This window comes from Xiphophorus maculatus, chromosome 22, assembly GCF_002775205.1.
Source record: "Xiphophorus maculatus strain JP 163 A chromosome 22, X_maculatus-5.0-male, whole genome shotgun sequence".
NCBI lineage: Eukaryota > Metazoa > Chordata > Actinopteri > Cyprinodontiformes > Poeciliidae > Xiphophorus > Xiphophorus maculatus.
In genome coordinates, this window is record NC_036464.1 from 21,089,453 (window position 1) to 21,104,238 (window position 14,786).

General features: G+C 39.7%; 1 long non-coding RNA gene across 2 annotated transcripts in view; it reads left to right on the forward strand.

Moving 5' to 3' along the window:
- The window catches only part of LOC111606489, a 121,690-nt gene that overhangs the window by 51,248 nt on the left and 55,656 nt on the right, over nt 1-14,786 (forward strand). The gene's annotated exons all lie outside the window — the stretch shown is intronic.

The following is a 14,786-nucleotide window of genomic DNA, read 5'->3' on the forward strand; positions in this document are numbered from 1 at the left end:
CAGGTGGCGCCAAACTTCGGCTCAAATTGAATGCTTGACTTAGAATTTTTTTTTTCTAAACCTTAAATTCTTCTCCCTTTCACCGTTTCCAGCACTTAGTGCGAGTCAGACATCTCGATGTGACCACAGTACCGCATTCTGCGCAAGAGGACCATTTTCACACTCATAATATTTACTCTGATAATGTTTTCATCGCTGTACGGCAAAGACCAGATCAGATGGACCCCATTCTCTAATGACCAAACACACGGCTGCTTCTAGGTTCTTACCTTTTTACCCCTGAATCAATAAAAGACACTCTTTCTTCCACTGTTTTTTTTTTTTTTTTTTTTCGCAGCCAGTGTGTGTTGTTCACTCGTCACATGCTTGCTGCCCTCTTAAAGCCAATCGTTTTTGAGCGTTTCAAGGAAATGGACATGAAAATATACAGAATTTGCTGTAATTATACGTGAAGGTTTATTTAAGTTCGAGGAAAGCGTGAAGGAAAAAAAACACAGGCAGACAGAAATCCAGATGAGGGGGCTTGTATGCCTGTTGAGGAGAGCAGGTTAAACCTTTTCTCTCTCTCTCAGTGTGTGTGTGTGTCTTTATTTCACATTGTGGGCTGATGATGTTGTCTGGGCCAATCTACCAGAGTGAATGGTTTGAATTTACTAGCCCGCGACACTCAAATTGTCCTAATCACTAAGTAAATAGATACTTCCCCAAGCTATCAGAGCACACACGCTGACAAAACTGCCTGCGCCGGGCGAGGCAGAGGGGGGGGGGGGGGGGTGAAAGAAAGAGAAGACTTTCACTGTTAATTGTTGTTTTCCTTCTTATACCAACCTAAAAACACTCTGTGCAATTATTCATAAGTGCCACTTTGATTCGGGGAGAATTTGTTTGAAAGAGGCTTACGGTGTTTCGCTCGAGTTATTCTCGTACAGAGTCTGGATTATGCAGAGAGGGGTCTCTCGCCCGCAGCATTTTCAGTTAAATTAAAGCCGAGAGTCGGGCCTGGGGTAGAATTACACACCTTGTGCCCTTTTCTGAATGACTTGCTTCTAATCTAACCCAATCTGGCTTTCTGCGAACCTTATGGTGCTATATTTCTTTACATGCGTCGGGTCTTAAGGGAGGATAACAACTGATGAAGATAATCCACTCAAATGAATTAGATTTGTTAAAAAATATGCTTTTAGCTCAAGCGAAGCCACTAGCCCCGGTAAACATTTAATTAAAGTTTACAGGAGATAATGCCTTGAAACGTGAGTCTAAGGGGCAAACAGGGCTGCACTTTGGTGTGTTTTGGAGGAATAGGTCTCTGCTCAGAGAATGAAATTAGGTTCATTTGCAAACACAAAAACAGCAAAATTTGTCAGTTCATAAAATTTTCAAAGTCACCTTTTAGGATTTTCGGATGCGTAAGGTTTCAGAAATATGCTGTTGAAGCCAGATGTTTACATACAGCATATAAAAGGAAATCTTTTCCTCACCGTCTGACATTAAATCCAACTGCACCTTTCCTGTTTTTGGTCAGAATTACCAAAGTTTTTATTATTTGCTAAAAGCTAAAACATATTATGCCAGAAGATCTTGTAAAAATATTTATAATTTTTTTATTTTTATTTTACAAATCCATACGTTTATGTCATCAAATTACTTTTTAAACTAAACTATGTGCCAAATGTATCTACAAGCTTCTCAAAATAGTTTGCAGAGCTTTGGCCCATTTCTCTTTGTCGAACTGGTGTAACTGGGTAAAGTTCATGGACCATCTCATCCCTCGCTCCTTTTCAACTCTGGCCACAAATGTTCGATGAAATAACATACAGCATATAAAAAGACCTGAGCTTTTCGCCCCCCCCCAAAAGATTGACTTCTTGTTGTCCTGAAGCCACTTTGTAGCTTATATGAAGGCATGATTAGAGTCATTTTTATTTTGGACAACCCATGTGTCTAAACCTTAATACCTGGTTGATGTCTTTAGATGTTCTTCTGTGTCATTTTGTAACCACGCCATCTAACTTGTGCAGTATGCCAGTTTCTCCGGCAGCAAAAAAAAGAAAAAAACATTTAAAAAAGTTATGCTGCCACCATTGTAAGCTTCCCTCCTTCATAACATGGATCATTATAGCCACAAAGTTTCCGTTTTAGTGTCTCCAAAAACTAATGTCTTTGTGTTTTTGTGCATTTACAAACCATAGTCTCTCTTTTAAAGTTGTGTTTGAGGTAATGGCTCCTTCCTCTCTGAGTGGCCGTTCAGCGCCAAGATGGCACCGAACAATTGTTTCACTGTGGATAATGGGGTTTTGGCCAACATTTTTATAAGGTCTTTTACTGTCAGTCTGGAGTTGATAGTCATGCCTTCGGGCATCTTGTTAAATGACTGGAAGGATGAGCCAGACTTGTGGAGGAGCACAATTCTCTTCCTCATTCCGCACCTATTTCTTTTTATGTTGGCACGGCGTCACGTCAACAGGTGTGCCTCGGATTTGTTCAAATTATGCAAGTTAACCAAGACAGTTTACAACTGTCTTCAAATTGAAGACATTACAGTCTTAGTGTGTGTAAACATGTGACTCTGAAGAAAGAAATATATATTTTCCTTCTAACTATCATGACATTTATCCACTATAGATAATTAAGGTAATTCTAACAGACATGAAACAGGAAATGTTTTGTCTGATTCAGTGTCACACAAGTGAGAAAAATGGCTCTCTTTTTCTTTCATGTGAATATCTGGTTTCGACCGTAATCACTTAAAAATAAGCAGGAGCGAAACGCCACACATTGTGTGCTGCCAGGTAATTAACTGTCTCTACCCCCAATCAACGCTGCCTTCTGTTTACAAAGCCACTAAATAATCCTTTAGCCGCCCACAAAAAAAAAACATATCAACAGAATAATTGATGACGGAAATCAAGGCACACAGCAGTCTGCTTATAGTTCACCTGTGATTTTGACATTGGAACGAAGCTCGGTCCAAGTCGGCAACCCTACACCGAGGTATAGAGTGTCTGTCATGCCTGGTTTACCCTGGACCCACGTCTGGAACAGGAGCTGCGAGGATACGGTGACAGGGAGCGGACTGAAACGCCCGAGTGAGGCATGCTTCGCACAACAGGGGCAGAAAAACTACAAAATAATCTCATAAACAAATGTGCAAATCCACGTCTTATTCAAACTTTTCGAAAAGAACCAATACGGGCTTTCGGTATTGGGTTTATTTTTTCTTTGTGATCTGAAGTTATGCTAACACAAATTAGTATAAATGAAAAGCTTCAGGAAAATGTCACCATGCTGGTTGTATTCCCCTGAAGAAACTTTTAGAAAACTCACTTTCCATATTCCAAATATTTCTAAAAATCAAACCAGTTTTTCACACGCGCTCATAAATTTTATTTTTTTTTATTTTTTTTGAGAAGGTATTTCTCAAAAATACCGTCAACAATCTTGTCCTTGACAACAAAAACACATTTTACCGAGTTCTGACCACATACAGTCAAAAAAAAAAAGTATTTTTGAGAATGTATTTCTCAAAAACATCCTCAACAAACTTGTTTTTGACCACAAAAAACACATATTTGTTGTGTTTTAGATGACAAAAAAAAGATATCTCATTTAAATTCCATATTTTGTTTTTGAAAACAAGTTGCATTTAATTGCTCTTCGTCAAAAAAAAATCTTTAGTCCCATGTTTTAAAACTGAGTTCGCTGGCTTCCAAATACGCCCCGTTTCCCCCCCCAAAAGCTCTTCCCTCTCCCTTTTTGATACCACCTATTCTGATGAAGCCCTTCATTAATTACCCCATAGATGAGCCGCTATTTAAGGATTCTGAAAAAAAAAAGTACTCAGTCGTCTAGACACCGGTGTATCAGATGTCCACTTAATGTGGCTTATAGGAGCTCCCAGTCGTCCTTATGTCCTCAAACAGCAGCTGTGAGATTTACAGTCTAACGTTAACAAGCAACCAACCAAAATACCAGGGCCAGGTTTTAAATTGTAAACTGTAAATGAGGCAACTGACTGTATGTGGCCAGAGCAATTATAGCTGTTTAGCAGTTTGTCCCAGAAAGACAGTTTTTCACACTCTCTCGCCCCCTCCCCTCTCTGTGCACATGTATCTGACAGTCTGAATGTGTTTATGGGATAATCAGCGCTGCAGATCCACCATAATTACTTCTGTGGCATTCCCACAGCACAGAGGATAATGTTGCGCCTCATATGCATAATTAGGCAAAATAAACATCCAGGGCTTTGGATGGCTGGTCTGAATCTTTCAACACCCCCCCCCCCCCCCCCCCCCCCCCCGCCCCCTTCCTCGGCCGCCTCCACCTCCTTGTGTTTCCCTTGTTTTGTCTGTCTCACTCTGGCACACAAATGTATCAGAAAGCGTTGTGAGTGTCACTTCCTTAAAGGACTGACGACAAATGTGCAACTTTACACGCGTCTTGATTTTTAGGGGATAAGAACAGACGCTGGAATGTTCTCGTTGTGTCGTATTGGTTTAAATGAACTGCAATTGTTGATTCCAGAGCCAGAAAACCAACAAAAAAACATAAATAATTACAAAAGTAGAAAACGCAAAGAAATCATTATCAGCTTTTCGACTACTTTTCAAACCAGATAAGTACTTTCGAAAAACCACTTTTCCGACACAAAAAAAATAAATCTCTGGAGCCATGCCTCTCTAAAAAGAATATGCTTTGCAATAAATGGTTGATTAGTTGAAACCACTGTTTATTGTTGTATGCAGAAAATTGTTCCTTCCTCATGTGAATATGTCAAATAGATCTGTGGCTGCTTATTGGAAGCACAGAAAAGCACAGAGTGACCATTCATGCATTCCTCAAGAAACCTCTGTGTATGAAAAGTGGGAGTTTCGTGAAATAAATTGGTATATTCAGAGAATTTGTCATCATGTTTCAAAATTTGTGTTTTCACTTTTTGCATAACTTCAATCTAAGTAAAAAAAAAAAGAGCAATGATACAATTGCAAAGGACAAAGACGCAACACTGTTCATGCCACAAAACAGATTTACAATCCCTATTAAACCGCAAGTGTTGTTTGTTAGCAAAAGTTTCTTCAGTAATAAAATATGTACTTTTACTGTGTTTCTTCTTTTTCACGTGTCTCCCGATGGTACAAACATCTGCTTAGGTCTTCAAATTGGCGGTGGTGTGTACTTTCTATAGGCGCATTTTCTATAGAACAATCAAGTAACCATGTTAGCATCAGTTGAAATACAGATGCTGCATAGGACTTCAAAGAAATCTGTATTCAATATTTGACAAATTGAAATTGGGTCTGTCTCTCTTTAAGGCTCTCCTACTGCTCTCTGCCTTCAGCACATCATCACAGCAAAGCTTCTCATTGTGTCAGTGACAACAGGAGCGTCAGACTACATACATAAATACATAATACACCCCTTTAAAAAAATCAACTTAAGAGCTGCTGTACCACAGCATGACAGTTTTTTTCTGTCTCGGTCAAATAAACAACAGATGGTATACTCAAAATTTAATTTAATTTCCATGTTCTGCAAGTGTGGAATTAGCTGAAAGTGATGACTTTTTAGTGACAGCCAACTTGAAATGTAAACAGATACATAAATATTGAAGTGGGTCAAGCCAACTTTATGCATGGGCCGGACAGACAGTGACATGTAAACAAATGCAGAATGAACAGGTTTCAAGTTTAACCTGAAAATAACACAACTCAATCAATTAGGCGCTAAACTGATCCATCCTGGGATTCGGAATGATCACCATAGCTACAAGCATTTAAAGCCCTGATTTTATGTAGATAGTCTCAACTGGATGAATAATGCTGAGATGGATAGTTTGCTGCATCTCCTGGGAATAACTAAGAAAGGAAATGTTCAAGATGAGAAGTCATTCCGGTAAATGATGAAGACGATTTTGGTCTGCTAGCTGCACAGCTGTAAAGAAACCTGGCTGCAGGTCGAAATGTACGTTGCTGTAATATTTAAGACCTGATTGTCTTCCATTGTTCTTCTTCCTGTGTCAAACATGGCTGCGTTCAAAAACAAAAAAAAACTACTCACCTATATTCATGTGGTCGCAGCAAGAAACCACAGTGTCTTTTGTGTCACTGATTTATACAATATATCCAGAAAAATCTCTAAAACTCAGCCTCTGTCAACGTGTAAATGACACTTATGTCTCAAAGTTAAAAATGTGAGTTCAAATAAACTTTGCTCTTTCTGTTCTGCTTCTCTCAGCTCTTCCTGGATCAGTCCCTTGACATCTTTTTTATGTTTGTTTTTAAGAGCAGACGTGTGATGTCAATTCCACCATTTATTGTGTTTTTTTTTCTTGCTCTCTCTCCTGATAGCACACTGGAAATGCCAGCTCTTGTTTTTGCAACGTGTCTTTTGGCGATACATGAAAACACACAAGTCTATTTTCACTGTGTCCAGAATACGTGTGTGTGTGTGTGTGTGCATTACTGACAGACTTTTTCTTTACACTTCATGCTGACATTGACATTAGCCATTTAGATCTGTGTATATTTGTGTTTCAAAAAGAAAAAAAAATCACAAGCCATGCTCACTTTGCTTCAGCTGACCAGTGTTTGTTTGCATATGCGAGTGTGTATCTGCGGCCACATTTCCAAATATCTTTAATGTAAAAAGAAAAAAAATATTTGAGGTGCAGCACTGAGTGAAATCTGCTACGCTCAATTTATTTTTCCAGGCAACCCCATTGATATTTAAAAACAAGCTCGACAAATGAAACAAAATTTCTGAGCGAGCAAAAAATTTGGCCTCTGCCCGCTCCTTTGAATCGTGTTTAGAGGGTTTATTTTCAAACGGTTGTGACCTGCGGGTGTTTATGTAGCAGGTTTATATGGGTTTAGCTCGAAACCATCTCACAAGTCCTTGAAAGAAGCAGGCGAGGGAGAAAAAAATGTGCACCAGGGAGAAATTATGAGGAAAAACAAAAACAGTGAGGCAAGAATGAGGATACTAAAAGATATAAAGAAGGTTAAAAACTTAATCTCATCTGGATTGGAATGGAACTTAAAAAAAGGGTCAAATGAAATTACTTTGATCTTATTAATCTTTATGCTTAAATATTTTTATTTAAGTTCAAAGTGGTCTCTTAAGTTGACCAGCATGTTTCTACTGACTGGCAGTGATAATATTTTGGTGTGATCCAACCAGAGTCCTGACTTGAATCTAATAGAATCTAAGTGAAGCTAAAGATTAGGGTGATGGAGAGGAGACCTTCCAACCGTAAAGACTTGGAGGTCATTATAAAATAGAAATCATCAGAATGCCAATGGAAATATGGAAAAAACTCCAGCAGTGTGAAAGATTTGATTGCTTTAATGACTGAAGATTTTACCAAGTGTTGAATAAGTAAAAAAATATATTTTGACATGCATTTTTTTTCTTAAAAAGAAAAAAAAAAAAAGGAAACAAGTTTTTTGGGCAAGAGCAGCTGTTGAAGAGGTTCTGGCAATACATATGTGCGTACATACGTGCGGACGGACGGATGGTCATTAACTTTGAAAAGTGTGTCGTTGCCTCTGCTTTCGTATTTTAGCGCAAGTACTACTCAAGTGTTGCAGTAATGTCCTTCTAATCACATTTAATTGCTATACTTTGCGGAGTGTTTGTCTGCACTAATAATAGTTAGCTAACTATTAGCGCAGAGTATAATGGAGAAAAGCTCCAAAATACACACTTTGACCTTTTTGATTAATTCAGCTAACGGTTATTTCTCTACTTGAGGTATTTATAGACTCCTTAATAGGGTTACGTCAAAAGTAAAATTGACATACCCCATCCTGACGTAGCCAAACACTGTGATTTCCACGCCCTCAATCCCAACACACTTGCACTACTAACGACAGGCGCACATCAAAAGTGACGCTCATCACAAAAATGGCAGTTCTTCATGTTCCAAATACTGTTTTCATTTAAACCATGGCAAGAAAAGACACAATATACTGGTGAGCTAAGAGACATTATGTGACTCATTTGGGCCTGAAAGTATTTTTTTAAAGTTCAAGGTGGAAAAAACAAACAGGAAAAAAATTATAAAACTCTTGCTGAGCCAGCAATAGTTTTATATTCAATATGGCTGCTGCACGTAGAACACCCAGTTCTGTACTTTTGATGATTGTTATCACTTCAAGCCAAATATATAGAAGAAAAAGAGCTAATTACCCCTCCAACCAACCTGTGTACTTGGGCGTCATAAGGATTTTCCTGAGCTTGGATGGGTATTAAGTGGATCTGACCTCACAATTGGCTTTATATGCAAGGTCCACTTTTTTTATTAGATGCAAACCAAACCAAAAAAGCTAGTTGGTCAGGTAGTGTAGGCCTTCGATGGATTTCTAAAAAAAAAACAAGACAAAAGTTAATACATTTACCATCACTAGTGGTTGGAAAGAATACTTTTATTTAATCTTTATATTATGTTCGTCTTATTTTACTTGTTATTTTGTGATTTTATCAAGATTGAGTTTGAAGATTTTAGATTTACTTTCATCACCGAACACCTGCCAGGTCCTTAGGATAAAAATTAGCCTGTGTGACTAAATATGGAGCATTAACATGACACCTTGAAATGGTAAATTTAAAACATATGCACTGACCCTCTATTAATGAAAACAAATATGAAGACTAAGTTGAAAATAAAAACGTCCCATAATGAATTTGACATGTGACACAAAGAAATTAAATGTAAACTTGTAAAGAAAGAATGGGGGGGGGGAATCAAACCTAACAATGGCAATTTGATTTGACTAGTCTGTATTCTGTAAAGGCCTAAATTTGAAGTTCGGTTTAGACCTCCTTAAAGCTTTAAACCCAACAAAATCACTTAAATAAGAGAACGACAATGAAAATCCGCCTTCGCTTCCCGGATGTGAGGGCGTCTGTACAGTTCCAGGTCAGCTTGTTTGGTCAGGACTAATCCATCACTGGGAATAGATCCGAATTAGTTCATTTGAGCCAAGGTCACGTAAACACGGCCCGATGGAAAGGATCTGATTTCAATCAAACTCACCGGGGAACGGCTACAGTTAACCTCACCTCCACACACGCAGGCCCTCCTGCACTTTATTCCACACAAAGGCACCTGTGAAAGCAAAGCACCAAGAAGAAGAAGAAGAAGAAGGGGGGGAACGTTGCTTTTATTTTTACATGTGAGCTGGGAAGCTAAAAAATGAAAGGCAAAAAAAAAAAGGAGAAAGAAAGAAAGAAGCGTAGACAAACAAGAGTACGGTCGTCTGTGTGGGAGCGTTTTGTTCGACAGCTGCAGTTGCTCAGGACTCCGGCTCAACACATTTCCATCGGCCGTCGGTGCCAGACCACAACACACTAACAACAGCCCGCTTTGGAGCGCGAGAGCGTGCGTGTGAACGCGCACTCGCTCACTCACAGCTGAGTGCATTAGCTGGATATGATTAATGAAAATATCTCACTGTAGGAGGAAGGGAATACCTTGCAGTGTGAAATTACTTGCAGCCTGCTGGATGTGTGTGTCAGAGGCGAGAACAGCATGTTTCAACTCAAACCTTGTTTCTCTCAACCACTACCACCCTCTCTCTCTCTCTCTCTCTCTCTCTCTCTTTTACTCCCTTATTCCCCCTCCTCCACTTTCATGTTCCCTTGCTGCTCATTCATTTACACTTGTCAAGAGGTAGCCATTAAGCCCAAAAGCCTGCCCAGGAATTTTATTACAAAACCATTTATATCCCAGAAAGAAAAATAAATCCACCGTTCCCTCCAACTGCATTAGGGCAGTGGTTTGGTGATTTGTTTAGGCTGATAACACTCACAGTGCACCAGCCACTTGAAGGTGGACATGACTGAAAAAATAACTAGGCCTTCTATCTCTCTCTATTTCCTTGCTTTCTTTTTTAGAAGCCCATCAAAGTCTTTTCGTCCAAGCAAACTGCAACATAAAGTCTTAATTTATTTGACTTAAATTGGGGGACAGTTATCTCCTATTAAAGAGGGTTGTTTATGTTTGCAAGACATACGAACTGGGACCTGTGGGATTAGTGGCTCTGGGAGGTAACTTAGATTCAACCTTTGTGTTCGCAGCTGTGAAGCGTATCTGCTTCAGAAACTGAATCCACTTTTTCTCCTAAACCTTCTCAGAAAATGGCAAAATGAAAAGACAGAACTCAGTTTGTCAGACAATCTTTTTTCTTTAGGAGTTAAATTCTCACCGGCTTCTTTTTTGGTGTTGTTGTTTTTCTACTAGCAAACATTTTTATCTCTCCAACTTTTACATATTGCCGTCTTAAAACCACAACTTTAACATGTTTTCTCACGATTTCGTGTAGTAGACCAACACAAAGTAGCACATGTCTGAGAAGTGGAAAGAAAATGGGAAATGGCTTTCAAAAATGCTTCTGAAAAATGTAGTTGTACTCTGGCCCCTTTACTATTGCACCCTTAAATAAGATCTAATTCCATCCTGTGCCTTCAGAAGTCACCTGAATCGACAGAGTCCACCTGTGTGTTGTTTAAATCCAACTATTCTGAAAATGCCTTGGAGGTTTAAAGCAGAGTTGGGTTATTTATAAAACAGCAGTTTTGCCTAATCAAATATCACAGTTCAATCATCTGATTGGCCAGCCAGGAAGGAAATCAACTAGAAAAGCTGCAAAAAGGCGAATGGCATCTCTGGAGGAGCTCCACGGTGCCTGCGCTCAGGTATAAGAATCTGTTGAAAAAGTGAATTACACACTTCTGAAATCTGGACAACAGTGAAAACAGGACAAAGCGCCTGTTTTAAAAATGCTGAAAACCGTCGTTTGCCTTCTAAACGACTCTTGCTTGCGCCTCTTATCCTGAAAATCTCCTTTCTGTTTTTGTCGTCGATCGAAATGTTCACTTCCAAAAAAAACCCCGAGCTTCGTTTCCAGACTGCTGGTCTGGCAGTTTCATGGTCGCACCGATTTCATGACAGTATCCATATGCAAGCGCGGCTGGTTTTAGGGTTTTCTCTTTCTCGCATAGTAGCAATTGCACAAAGTGACGGCCTTGGAAAAGTAATGGCTGCTCACACTGAACTGCCAAAATGAAACCAAACCTTAGATGAGTGGGAGAATGTTCCCACATCTCTTGTTAAATTGATTCTGTCTGCTCATTCATTCAAATAAGTCTTTCTTTCTCTCCTCTTTTCATTCTCTCTCTCTTTCCTTCGTTTGATGTCTGCTTTAGTCCAGTAAAAGGACTCCCCCGTCTCTCTCATGGCAGTATAAATGACAGCTTGTGAAACGTGATACACTGACCCTCCGTTTAAAAAAAAAAAAAAAAAAAACTCCCCCTGCCCCCCGATAGCCACGCAGCTCGTTCTGTTAATCAAATCTTCTGTAATTGTCATCTGCGGATTTTTAAGGACTCCGAGGAGAAACCTCTGAACCCCGAGCCGTGCGGTCGGCGTTTTGAGTGCGTCTTCGGGGATCGTCTGAGAGTTTGTATTTGGTCACGCTGAGTTAAGAGGCTGAGTCTGAGATCAGAGTCCCCAGCGAGAGCCTCTCATCCGTCCACTGCCTCGTCTCCAAGTCTGGCTGTCGGGTCCTGCGTGGCCCCACGTGAAATCCTCCCACCTATTCTGTCTGTTCCTACTTTTTTTTTTTTGTTCTAACCCTTTTATCCTCTGACCAGCCTAATTTGTAACTGACTACAACAGCTCCAGTAGAGCAGTTTTTAGTACTGAGAAAATGACAGAAAAACAATCAAAAATTACATTTGATTATGTGAGTACAAGAGAATGTTGTGGACTTGTTGTTTTATCTAGCAGCGTCTTCCAGTTCCAGCACTTTTGAACTTTTAAATTATTACGCTGACTGCAGCTCTGGGCGAGTGTGATGAGTGTTTATTTTGCTGCTGCTGTTTCCACATTAATAAGCTAAATTTTCATATTCTTTACAAATGTGGCATGTTTTCTCCTCTTTACCTTTCTGAGCCTCTGTGTCATATCAGACTCGTACCCCATCCACGGAGACATTTTTCTTTCATCGTCGACAATTCAGAAACATTTGAATATTACTGAAAAGTTCATTTATTCCTGCAACTCAATTCACTAAGTGAAACACATTATGGATTACTTATATATAACTAATCTGATATGTGACTTCTGCAGTTCTGTAACTCAGGGCAGGCCACCTTTCCCTCAAAGTGGATGCCTGTAACGCCATTTATACGATTCCACTGAGAGCGCATCTTCAGATATCAACAAACGGCCAAACAGTGTGACTAGATACAGCTTTTGCAGAAGTCCTATATATAAAATATGCTAAGTACTTCATGTCCTGCCTCTGACATGCAGCCAAAGTCCAGTCATCACAGAATGAAACCTTTTTGACCTGGCTTGGCTGTCGGAGGGAGAATGATCCCACTAATTGTACAATACTGAGCTTGGTAAGGAAACAAATACAAGCTAGTTAGCGAGAAAAAGAAATGTACAATATATAAAGTTTAAAAGATGGAGAGAAATGGATGAAAAATGTTTTATATCTTTTCATATTTGTATGAAACGATATATAAATACAGTTCATACAAGACGAATAAAGATCATTTCCAAGTTTTCTCTTTAAGAATGTCCTCTCGAATGTGTAGACATAGTCTAAACATGTTCAGATACTTATTCAATAACTTTTAAATATATAATGGTTTGTGTTTGTGCCTGTTACATTGATTAAACCAATCAGCTGTTCTACACAGTGACTGCTGTTAATTAAAGAACGTAGGCGTGGCACCGGTTGCAGTTTTCTGGCCAATCACAGATATTCAAAAAAGCCTGACCTGCTCATTCCGACTTTATGCTTGCAACCCCCCTCCCCGCAAAGACCGAGTCCCTACGGGAAACACTGAGCAACCTGTGACAGCACACAAAAGCACACACTAATTAATTTCTGAGCCATGACGCCTAACCGATGGATATTTCTCGATTTGATAGGGCCGGGCTGTACCACCAAGGAATGCGGGACCTGCGTAGACAATACGTAAGAATAACACTTTGCTACTTTCCTAGATGCCTGATTTAAATGGTCAAACAGATTGTGCAACTGCTGCACTACATAAAGATTATGCGTTACTGTGAGTCAGGATTTAAACTGTTTAAAAGCTAAAAAAAAAAAAAAGACAAAACCATCTCCCTTTGGGAGTCTCAGTGCAGCTTCACAAAGATCAACACAAATTTGGAAATGTTACAGCTATAGTAAATCTTTTGTAGGTCCATTTTTTGTCTCAAACATCAATTTCCAATAAATAACTTTACATCCCCAATTAGGGTATATAATTGTGGAAGTAGGTTTGCCTAAATATGTATACATATTCACACAATTTTCTGGTTCTTTCTGTCCCTTTTTCTCAAACTGAGTTGGGTAAGAAGACTTTCATTCACTCTGTTCCCTTCTCTTGGTACTTGTTACAAGGAACCTTCAGATTGACTGAATTCATCTCGTTCAGTGCTTTTAAACCCAAACTAATAGTTCTTGAAGCCAACTTAAAGACATGTACCTGTTTTTTATAGCTTGACATTCTCTGTGGGTGTGTTGTACTAGTTGCTGTCTCTTGGCCAGGACTTCCTTGAAAGAGAATCCATATGGCATTTTATCTTGGCAAAATGCTTTCGTGGATAAAAGGACAAAAAGCAACTTTACGATTCAGATTTAACCAACGATCTGAATCTTTCTGCTTGTGTTCCGTTGATTTACACCTGTGCACTCCTGATCCTGCAAACACAAGTGTTTACCCAAAGTCCTGACCTCATTACACGAACACTTTCGCTGCTGATATAAATACCACACACAAATCACACGGAGCAGCAAAGATCCAGGTAACTCAATCCTCATTGTCCCCCGATCACTCGATTGGCCGGTGCCGGTCACGTGTCCGCGCCTCCGACCAATGGGATTCTATCGTTCTAAATGATATTTTTGTACCCGAGGCCTTCTGTAAAAATTGTGTTAGGGTGGGAGAAGAACTGTATTGGGTTGCAGTGAGTGCGTGTGTGCGTACCCATAGGGGTGTGTGGGGCTTGAAATTAGATAGGTCAGAGACGCCTGCGCTAATATGTCCTACAGAATGCTTGTGATGAGGTGTTAACGCTCAGTGATTGCAACCACTGGTGGCAAAGAGAGAGGGATAGGCTTCACTTGGGGGACAGCAGAAAGCTCCCATCGCCCGTTAAGAGGGCAAAAATATTTGTCAAACTGAAACGATGCAGCTGTGTCGTATGGCAAAGAGTCCGTCATCTGATGCTTTTGCTCAGATAAGGTTTGAACTTCTGAACAACATGAGACACTCAAATCATAAAAAAAAGACCAGTAAGTTTGACTCTGATGCCACTAAATAAAACCCAGAGCAGACACAACTTGCGTTAAGAAGCTACCGGATTAGTGGCAAGTTAATCTCAGTATAACTTTTGTTGTTTTGTGGAGGCTTCAGGGCATTAGAGAATGGGTATTATTATTACGATCAAGGAACACAGCAGGTGAGAAAGATGCAGAGTTAGGTTCAAAAAACATCTAACAAAACTCTATTCAATCTGTCATCTGATGAGTAAAAGTCTTGCACAACTATTTTCCTATCGAGACTTAGGCATCCGTCTAAAGTGGTAGATCTGACATGAGCAGCACTGATCGGAGAAACGGCCCACAGACCCGAGGTAGAAAAGCTGCAGATATTCAAAGAGCAGTCGGGAAAATTTGTTTACAAGCCACTAGTAGCGACACACTCCTCAAATCTGACCTTTATAGAAGAGGGAAGAAGAGAGTCATTGATGAAAGGAAGCT